The following is an 11,082-nucleotide window of genomic DNA, read 5'->3' as shown; positions in this document are numbered from 1 at the left end:
TGAAAATTTCTTTTGCATGTATATGTCACATAACTGGACTCTATCTGTTCATTTATCATTTAACACTCATTTCATCTTCATTCTCTTAAAAAAACTAGACGATTTTCAATTCCATCGAAACTCCGTAAATTCATATTGCATCATATCTTCCAACAAACTTACGTGTTCATACATAAACTCTTCCAACCAAACTCGAATGAAACTTCGTTATCACATTTTCGGTATGTAACTCATTTTATCAATACACATAACTAATAAATGTTTGGTTTTGATGTTGTGAAGTTATTTTGATTATGTTGAGAGAAATTATTCTGCTTATGTTGATAAAAATTAGTTTGGTATTTAGTGTTGTTGTTGATAAAAGTTCAGTTGTACCATGTGTAGTATAATAAAATGTCGATGTTGTTGGTTTTATTTAAAGTTAAATGTTCTTAGGGAGTGTTGATGTTATGTTAAATAAAATGTTAATGTTATTGGTTTTGTTGATGTTATTGAGTAGTATAATTCTTGTTTAAAGAGAGATGGTCAATTCGACCAGCACATCCCATACAACCTCTGTTAAGACTAAAGGTAAAGGTAATTTTAGAGGTGGTACAATGATGACCAAGTTGTCAAAATATCATAAAAGCGATGTTAGTTATCCGGTTGATTTTTGTACAGGAACTGGTAAGGCTTATGATAAAAAAGCTGATAATTTTAAGAGTTATGTGGCAAAACAAGGTAGAAGCAAATTATTATTTTGATAGATAATTAGAACAAAGTATCTAGTGAATTGAAAGATCAAATAATGACTGGTATTATGATATTTATTTTCGATTTTATGATTTGTTTTGTAAGTATAAATGACCATTTATTTTATTTTTGTTTATTGTTCCAAACAATGATAAGTGTCAAAATGTCGTTATCTTGAGTATTTAATTGTGGCACTTACCAATTCTATTGTTTTGGCTTTTGTAATAAAATTCCAACTTTTGTGTAAATATTCGTATTCTTGAGTTTTTATTCATTTTGTGTACCGTTTGATAGTTTTCCTTTATTTTATAGGTATTTATACATATCGGAGCCTCGAGGAATAAAGTGTAGAAGGCACGACTTTGATTTCATAGTTTTGGAGCAATAAAATGAAAATCATGCAGAAGCTTGCTTAGCCGCCTTCAAGCCCGCTTCCATAGGCTCAAAATAAGGATGAAAAAATTATCAATTTGTTTTCCATTTAATCATATTTAGATAGAGCATTGAATAAGATTTCCAATGCTTCAAACCAGACGAAATTCAGAGTTAGGGTTCTCAAGTTATGGCGAAAACAAAATTTGATTTTTTCTGCTACTCGCTAAGCGAGATTGAATGAGACAACAACTCGTCAAAAGGGAAAAAATCACATTTTTTAGGTTATGTTTTGGGGTATTTGTTTCCAACTCATCAAACTATCATTTTTAGGTTAAATTAGGTTAGAAAACAACTATGGAGCTTGAATTTGGATGATTGGAGGTGGATTGAGCGTCGAACGGAGCTGACAAATCGAGAGATTTTTGGTTCATTTCTCTTCCTCTTTGTGTTTTCTCTTATAGTTGGGTTTTGCGTATGTATTTACTTTCAACTCATGTATATTTGTCGCCCATGGCGTTATATAAAACTTGCTTTATAAATCTGTGTTGATTGTTGTCTTAGATTGTTGCCCTGTGCTCAGGATTTCGGTTGCTTTAGAGATAAACTTCTTGAATCCTTATCTAGGATGATTATCTGTTAGTTTATGAACTCTTGAGATAGATTTAGAGCTAACAATCACTTGTGTATCTGTCTTTAATGCTTTCGTGTTTGAGTGACCCGTGAGAGATCGCCGACGCGAGAATATGGATGTTCTCGCAAATTTGTGTTAGAGATAAGCTTGGTTGTGATATTGTCTCGTAGGTGCTTCTGAGATGAACACTGATGTGAGAGATATGTGATGACATTGACGAGTATCGTAGGTTGGGTATAACTAGTCGATAAGTTTAAGTTTGTGAAAAGTAGATTATATGTAAAGCTTGATAAGTCGTTTCTTTCCGAAGAAGAATTATTTTGTGTTAATATTTACTTTTCCGTTTTTACGCTTTTCTTCATTCAAACCCGAGTTCGGAACCATATAAATTGTTGTATGGCACTCTCACCATCTCATTGGACACGATAAATCTCGGAGTAATATTTCCAAATCTTTTGTTGCTTGCCCTGCACTCACATAAACAATAAGCTAAAAAAGAAATGGATTTCCTATTGTTCAGTTGCGGAACCAGAAATAGAGATAATTATGGAAATTGTGGTGGACCGAGGTTTCCTGAGCTATACGACAATGAGGCTTAGTGGATCAAAGGTTGCAATCTCGGTGTTTCTAGAATCAAATGTGTTGATCTTAAATCATCATTCTTACTCTCTGATGCAACAAATTAGAAAAGGGGGAGGGAGTACCTGCATGGTAACACTCTAACATCAAATTCAGTTTCGGAATCAAGAAAGTGGTAGTGAAAGTGGAGCTTAGAGATTGTGTACCTGAAAATACTTTGTGAAAGTATTTATACCTTAGGTCTAACGGATCAGGTTGGATAAATGGGCCTCATGTTATTGGGAACTTTGGTCGGCACGAAGCAATGTATCATTAGTCTTTGGTCGACACAGAACACATATGTTGGTGAATGTTGAAGGGGCTTTAAAACAAAACTCACAAGAGCCTCCATATGTGATGTATAAACTTATTAGGAATAACACTTTAGAGAAGTTTGTCAAGTCTCGGAACACTTCTGAATTCTTGTCTAAAAACCAAAATGGAAAGGAGAAAAGGGCAACAAATATCAATCCATATAGATTGTCTCCTAGAGAATACAAAAAACTGGAACAAATAGTGATTAAAGAAAAATGAAAACAAACTGAACTAGAGTCGGGAGATCCTTCTAGAAGCCTCGATCTCAACCTATCTCCACCACCTCACCATGAGGAATGGAAGAGAGCACGTCAAAGACCATGAGGTGAATTCACATCAGAGGCTACACATAAAGTTGTTGAAAACATTGTAAGTAGATAGTATTTTCAATATTACTTATTTTAGTTTCAATTTAGTAAAGATGAAATTTTATTAGTGTTGTAGGATTTCCTGGTTGAAAAATTCAAAGATGGTACTTCTGTTCCACTAGAACGTTATGATATATTGGTAGAAGTAATTGAAATAGAGAAGCATGAGTTAGAAACATATGTTGGATAATTTCTCTAGAGGAATTAAAAATTCATGGGTTAAGATATTAAATTTATTCATATACATGTAATTTTTTTTATAGTTGTTAAGTTAATGTTATTGTTGTTAGCTAGTAAAAGATTTATGTTGTTGTTTTGTGGAGATTGAATCTTTAATGTTGTTTTTGTTGGGTTATCTTTAAATTTTGTTTAAGTTATGGGTGTTTAAGGACCTAACACCATTCCAACAAGAAGATATAAATGACACCCAATCACGTTGATCCAATTGCTTCCTATATTTTTATGAATAATAACAACAATAGTTTTTCTTGATTGTTGTAAACATTATGTATAAGTTTTTCTTAATTATTGTAAGCATTATGTATAAGTTTTTCTTGATGGTTATATTTTCAAATATGTATATAGGTTATCTTTATGTACCATTTTGGATATGTGTATTATTAGGTTTAGTTGCAAATTTCGTAAACAATGTATTTAGGTATTTTGTGTATATTTGGTTTTGTTAGGTTATAAAATAAAAGTTATGATTTTGTCATAAAATTTATATAAAGGTGTTCCTACGCGAAAAAACACAGAGTCGCCATTGAACTTTATTTATCCCAAAGGGAAGGGGAAACATCAAGAAAACCCTAAAGAATCGATAAGATGGTCTCGCAACCAAAACTCGGTACGGAAGTCGGTTATACAAGGGGAAGGTATTAGCACCCCTCACATTTTTTGTACTCAACAGGATCCATTTTGTGTGTTGTTTCTAAGGGTATTGTTATCTAAGGGTTTACTTGCTAAGAAAGGGTGAAACGAAGGTTTTAAATTAGTGTGCTCGCCAAAATTTCTTGAACCATGTGCCTATGTATCCTCATAGTGCAATAAAGAAGTCCGAGCTTCGTAGTTCTTCTAGAAAATGTTTGATTCGTTAGATGTTTTTTATGGACAATGTTAAAGTTCACATTCTAGCATTAGGTCTTATGGCTTATGCGTTACATGTGTTACGGTAGAATGGAAGTAACACATCATTTTCGAAAATGTTTTAAGTAGGAAGTGTAACACTCCAAAATTTAGAATTATTTATTTAATTGATTATTTGTGAATTATTGGTCAGTTTGTGTGACATATGATGACATGTGTGTGATGTGTTGTGGGGTAGTGTTAAATTAAAGTGATCACTAGAAATTACTTAGATTTAATAATTTTAGTTTATGTTATTAGAATAATAATAATAATTGAGTTTTTATATAGATTTATAATAATGATAATAATAATAATAATAATAATAATTAAAATTAGAATATTAGAATAATAAAGTGAAAAGGAGAATAAGGGCATAATGGTAAGTGTGTGTGGTTAAGTGAGACTATGATGGTAAAAGGCTAATTAGAGAGAATAAATTAATAGAAAAAGGAAAAATAAGGGAATGAAGGATACATTCTGACTGGTCGTCAAAACTCGGGTAGAACGTGAAAGTGAGAGAGCTAGGGTACAGAGCACCAAGAGAAATTTTCCTTAAAATGCAAAGGAAGGAATCAATCGTTAGGCATTCGAGGTAAGGGGGTGTAATTGGGTTTAATATGGTAGATATCATATTAAGGCAGTGGTAGGTTTTGTTCTTGTTTCCAATTATGTTTTGATGAAGAACGTGGTGATTTATGAATTGATGATATATTTGATGTTAAATTGCCATGAATTGGTGTTTATGATGTGTTTCGATGTTGTTATGTGATATATGATGATTGCTATGTGTTTTGGATTGAATCTGTCGAAATTGGAAACACTATTTTCATGAAAATTTGGGTTTTAGGACTAGTTTTTGTACATCAAAAAATTGCAGAAAAATTTTCTTTTGTCATGGTGATAACCGCTTACCACTTTTGGAGTAATCGATTATAAGTGAGACAATTTTTGAAAAATTGGATTTTTTTACGTGGTAATCGGTTAACGTTTTAAGAGTAATCGGTCACCGCTGAGTGAAAATGGGGGGTCTGCGCTAGTGTTTTTAGAGTAACCGGTTACCGCTTTTGGAGTAATCGGTTACCACTGTTATGAAAGATTTTTGAAAACTTCCAAAATTCACAACTTTAGTTCCGCAAGTCTGATTCGAGTGTCATTCGAAGCGTTGGGAAGCTAACACAGTGAACTTTATTTTAAAAAAAAATTGTACCTAAAAGCTAATATTTGTTGTGGTGGTAAATACATTTGTATTGTTTTGTTGTGGTGCGACATAATCGTAAATGCATTGTTGTTGCTTGTTATATTATGTGATGGTGATTATGTGAATGATAACCCAATTGGCTAGCCGTGGTCGAATTTTATATGATGTTGTTGTGCATCATGCACTCATAGCATTTTTGGGCGGTGATCCGCTTGTGATGTGCCTCAATCCCATTGTGCTGATTGAGTGCATTTTGTGATGTACTCCGATTTGAAGAGGGAATCAATCCTATGGTGGGGATCTTTGAACGGTGATGAACCAGGTGTTCATAATTTAGGTACCATATGTATTGAGTCAGTGTTATTGCATTGACATAATGTGTGACATTGCATGAATTTTGTTGATGCGTTGCTACGTGATGATAATTGTGAACTTTGTGATTATATGATGTTTTGACAATAAAAGATGTCTGTGAGCTATTATGATGTATCAATGAGTATGACGTATTGACGAATGATGTGTGTTACTATATAGTGATGTTGGTTGCAATTTTTATACATTTCCTTATATATTCTGTAATGAATTGTGATTACTCACCCTTTCTGTTTGAATGTTTCCTCCACGTGGGTAACACGCAGGTGACCAGGAGTAGTTCGTAGAAGTATTCGAGGATAGCTCCGGAGTATTTTGTTGAATTATGTTAATTAGAGGTGTCTTGCTCTGATGCGTAACATCAGGTTGAGAACTCTATGCTTTGTGATTGTTATGTTCTTTTGATCTTCGATACAAATTTTGCATTGGTTTAAATGTTAAAATGGTTTCCAATTGATGAGACTATTACTACGAGTTTTAAGAAATAAAGTATGATATTATGACGGTGATTATGCTGCGAAGTTTTATATGATGTGTTGAATTATTATTGAATGTATGTTTTAAATTGATGTAACCCGTGTTACGGAGCAAGATGGTTATTGTGATGGTTTATATGAAGTGTGACACCATTGTGTGTTGATTTTTGTTTGATTTATATTCGTAAATTATATGCGAAATATTTGTGGGTTTAGAAGAGTGTTACATTAGTGGTATTAGAGCAGACCGGTGCGTCTGACCAGGTTTTTATATGAAGTGTATCCCTCTCGATCGATTAATGTGAAAACATTTCGATATGTGATTCTCCGATCCTAATGACTGATTGTGTATGTGAACAGTATGGCTGGACGTATAAATGATGGTGTTATTGATCAGGCTTTGGAAGCAATGGATCAAGCTCTACAAAACAAACAAGGTATGCAAAACCAAAACAGTGGAAATGATGACGAGGCTCATGCTTGGGGGAGGTTTCAGAGGAACAACTCGCCAATCTTTAAAGGCAAGCACAAACCCGATGATGCTCTGAGATGGCTTAAGGAAATTGAGAAGGTTTTTCAAGTGGTGATTTGTTTAGAAAAGCAGAAGGTGCAATTTGGCACTCATTCGTTGCAAGAGGAAGCTGAAGAATGGGTATGATTTATGGTCCTACGTGATCACTATTAGAGGGAAAATGATAAGATTCATGGGATGATCCAAATGAAGCTTCCGCTTTAGAATTTCTCACTATATCAGTAGTGCTATTGCTAATCCCAACTAAGGTAATATGGAATACTAGAGGAAAAGTGGAGTTAGAAGGGTATTTTGTGGCATGAGATTTATGAAACAACGAGATTGAAAATACAAAAGGTTTGAACAAAAATTTAACTCACTTCTAGTGATGTTCTCAAGAAAAAGAAACAAAGATGTTTTATGTAAACTAACTAAAAGATTGAAAGCTAAAAGTTTAAGAAAACTTCCAAATATTCAACACATTCTACTTATCAGCAATGACAACTAAAAAATCAGGACCAACTATGAACAAAGATCAGAAGATTAACGACTTGAATTCCACTCATAGAAACATGTTAACCTTAAGTACAATTAAGCATTATATGAATTGTAACACACCCTAATTGATCACATCATCGCACATGTTAGGAATGAGTGAAGAAGCGTCTCAATGATGAAACCATATTAATTGCGCTTGTTCACAATTACTTTTTCAAAACTGATCCAAAGCGATTCAGTTTTATTCCACACCGAAAAATGACATAGAGGTCGGTCAGAGATACTTAGGACTTCCCCCGACCCCTCCAATTCCAAGAAAAGCCTACAAGAGAAACATATTATTGACATATTCAACTATCCCAACACAAAACCTACTAGAAATATCATTTGGTAATAGATGAACTAGTCTTTTCAGCATGTTATCTTTAGTTGAAATATTATCTGAGAATTTTCCAATAAAAAGTATCAATTTATTTGGAGGGTCAACTGCTCTAAACAAAAACTAATATAGAGTCCAACCTACTTGAAAAAGTATTGGTTTTAGGCTTTTCTTAAAAAAATAAGTCGATAGAAAAAAGCGATATATATGATAGAGACCTCATCTGCATGAATCCAACATTAACAGACTCCAAAGAAAGAGTAGTCCTGAAATGTAAGAAGAATGTCATTAACTAGATCTAACTCATATTCAAAGAGAGTTCTTACCCTCTGAAAGTTACAAATTAAAGTCTTATTAACTCAACACCCTATCTCACCCACCTTCTCTTTTTTTTTCCTGATTAAAGTCTCATTAACTCAAGACCCTATCTCACCCACCTTCTCTTTCTTTTTTTTTTCCTGATTACAAATAGGGTAATGTCTCTAAAAAGAATCTATGAGGAATGACCCCTAGGCCATCCCAGAAATAAATGAAAATACACGATTTAACCTTGTTGGCCAAGTGACACCGAAACACCGGAAGGGTAAAAATTTTGGTCTTTAAAATAGTTATATTAAATTTGATAAATAAACAAAAATAAGAAGATGGAGAAAAAGAGAGATGTGCAACAAAAATAAAATAAACAGCAAAAAAACAAAAACAAAAAAAATACCAAAAAATAGAGAGAATACATTTAAAATTTATATACCTTAGGCCTAACAAATTTGTGACAAATAGCTTTTGTGACAATCATTAATACCATTAGTATAAGTGTCTTATACCCGGAGTAATAATATAAATCATACAATCATATTTCACTTTTACATTAATTTTCCCTCTCCTGAAGTTAAAGAGAGAAACACCCCATCTTTTTTCCTTTCTTTTTGTTTCCCTTTTAGTACATTGTTTTTCACTAAAACCACCCCACATTTTCTTGTTCTCTCCCACGCATACAAGAAAACCCTAAAAACCAAATGTCTTAGTCCTCAGCCAACTCAAACACAATCATCTTCTCCAACTCCAACAGTAATTAAATGTTCCATCACTTTCAATTAACATTTTAAGTTATCTCATTCACCTAACTAAGATAAAAACTATATTTTAACCGAGGTAAAAGTTCATCAAATTTTGCAAGTAGAGTTTAAAACATGCAAACTAAGCCTAACAGCAATTTATTAGTTAGTTTATAGAGTCACGACCAAATCTATTAAATTGAAGTGGAATAACTAAAATAAAAAGTAATTAAGACTTGAACATTTATCTTACTACACTATTATATTTTTGTAGTGACTTTTTAGTTTTCCATAAATATGAATTGATAGACTTTATTAAAGTAACACAAAAACTATTTTCAACACATATATGAAAAATATTCTAATAGACAATAAGGTTGCAAAGTAAATACATATGCCTAAATTGAAGGCCACGGTGCTATCTTCCAAACTAAGAGAGAAGAAGATAGTTTACATAATATTATTTATACCTTATTTATACTATAGTCCATAAAATTTGAAAAAATAACTAATACAAACAAACTATAAATGTCAATAGCATAACTAAGGGAATCTTATAGGATCTGATCATAATTTCATATGTGAAGTCATTCAAACACACATACACATCTGCAAAATACACACAGGTATTAAAGTAGAGGGGCAACCACTTGATAGACAATCATCATCACGATAACATTTAAGTTCCACCACTATAGTAGAAAAAGAAAATAAAAGTTAATATTGTTAAAATAGGATAAAATATTATGTTAGATGTAAAGAAGAAAATTTGAAAGAAAAAAAATGCTTACCGCTTGTAGTGACAAAAAATAGAGAAAAAATAATAATCATAACAAGAACAAAATTAACAATTTTAACCATATTTTCTACGGTCAGCTTATAACAAATAGGATATTACTATTGTATTACTCTAAGATTGAAAATTTAATACTTCACTTACAAGTTGTTTTTAACACTTATTGAGTTTTTTTTACACGTAGTACTTATAAATTTGTAAAAATAAATATCTTAGATTTTTATAATTCAATAATGTCTCTTAAATATATTAAAGTGTTGTATTTTCCACCTTTTAGGTATTTAGAAAGGAGGTGATTATAAATATGTCAATTTTAAATTATTTTGTAATCTTTAATTAATTAACTTTGACCTTTTGGGCTACTTTGCTAGGAGTTCGCAAAAAAAATTTGTTCTGGTCTGGGCCGAGCAAGCCCAACACTTGTTACCAGCCGAGCAGGCCCATTTCCCTTGGGCCCAATTACTGGACAATAGATAGGGGCTGCCCTTCGCGAAGACTCTGGCCGAGCAGGCCCAAACCTTTGGGCCCACTTGCTGGATAACCGTCAAGGAGTTATCCACGCACGAAGACCACGCGTCACGCAGCGAGGGATCCGGTCAACCACCTCCGAACCCTACGCTATGATCATCCGGAACGTGAGTCTCCTGCTGACTCAGCCCTAGCATGGGACGTTCTGGCAGTTCCCTAGCACGTGGGCCTCCAGTTGGATTTGGCCCAATTAGGGAACCTTGGCCCAGCGCTGGGGGCTATAAATACCCTCTTTCACTAGAGGGTCAGGTATTCCATTCTTCACTCTAAACCTCTTTCTCTGATAGCTACTGACTTAAGCATCGGAGGACCTTGCAGGTACCCCCCATCTTGCTCTTCAAGCCAGATATTGCGCCTTGACGATTCTCCTGATCAGGTACGATCAGTGGCGCCGTCTGTGGGAACCTTGCTCCCCCTTCTTTAACAAAGATCAAAAGCACAACCTTTCACCATCGTCATGGCCAACAACAACATACCTAGCTCTGATCCTTTCGTCCTGGAACAACTGATTGAAGATTCCAGCCGCGAGGTGACGAATCGCCGTCGGCAGGAACGGGCCCTTGCCGGGCAGAGAAGGCCGAGGCATGAGACCTCGCAACCCCAGAGGCAACAGATCCAGGACATTCAACAGGTGCATGTTCTTCAACAGGTCCAGAATGTCGAACAGACCCATCCTGAAGGACAAGCCCAGAACGGGGAAGACGGGCAGACCCAACCCCGAACTGAGCCAGAGCAGCTCCAAATTGTGAACGAAACTGATACCAGAGACGGGCAACCTGCTTCCTCGTTCACCCACACCTCTGACAGGCGAAGAAGCCGTAGCCTTGACGAGGAGGAACAGATCAATATCCCCGAGGGTGCTGATCCGACCGCCATCCTCCTACTCAAGGAGCTGCAGAAGACCAACCGTCTCATCCGCCAACAGGGCGACCGCATCCACGACCTGGAAAGGGGGCGACGATATCGATCCCCTCACCGGAGGCGCCATAGGTCGCGCTCCTACTCCTCTTCACGGTCTCCTCCGAGGAGAAATCGTAAGCGCAGCCCATCCAGGTCTCGCTCCCCCTCAAGGAGAAACCGGCGCCAGCGGTCTTATTCCCGCTCC

At 34.9% G+C, this 11,082-nt stretch overlaps 1 long non-coding RNA gene across 2 annotated transcripts; it reads right to left on the bottom strand.

Annotated features, from left to right (window-relative positions):
- Nucleotides 1–7,215: 7,215 nt before the first annotated feature.
- Nucleotides 7,216–9,621, bottom strand: LOC131611835 (uncharacterized). Of its 2 annotated transcripts, XR_009287179.1 has the most exons (3): nucleotides 9,445–9,621; nucleotides 7,820–9,345; nucleotides 7,216–7,544 (listed from the first exon to the last, which is right to left on the bottom strand). It is a non-coding gene; the product is annotated as an uncharacterized LOC131611835 (long non-coding RNA). The 2 variants fall into 2 exon arrangements; XR_009287178.1 differs by lacking the exon at nucleotides 7,216–7,544 and having other exon boundaries at nucleotides 7,787–9,345.
- Nucleotides 9,622–11,082: the final 1,461 nt, after the last annotated feature.

The sequence above is a fragment of the Vicia villosa genome, linkage group LG6, assembly GCF_029867415.1.
Source record: "Vicia villosa cultivar HV-30 ecotype Madison, WI linkage group LG6, Vvil1.0, whole genome shotgun sequence".
In the NCBI taxonomy this organism is placed as follows: Eukaryota; Viridiplantae; Streptophyta; class Magnoliopsida; order Fabales; family Fabaceae; genus Vicia; species Vicia villosa.
The sequence above is the reverse complement of the archived record's forward strand: the minus strand, read 5'-3'. Positions and strand labels throughout refer to the sequence as shown.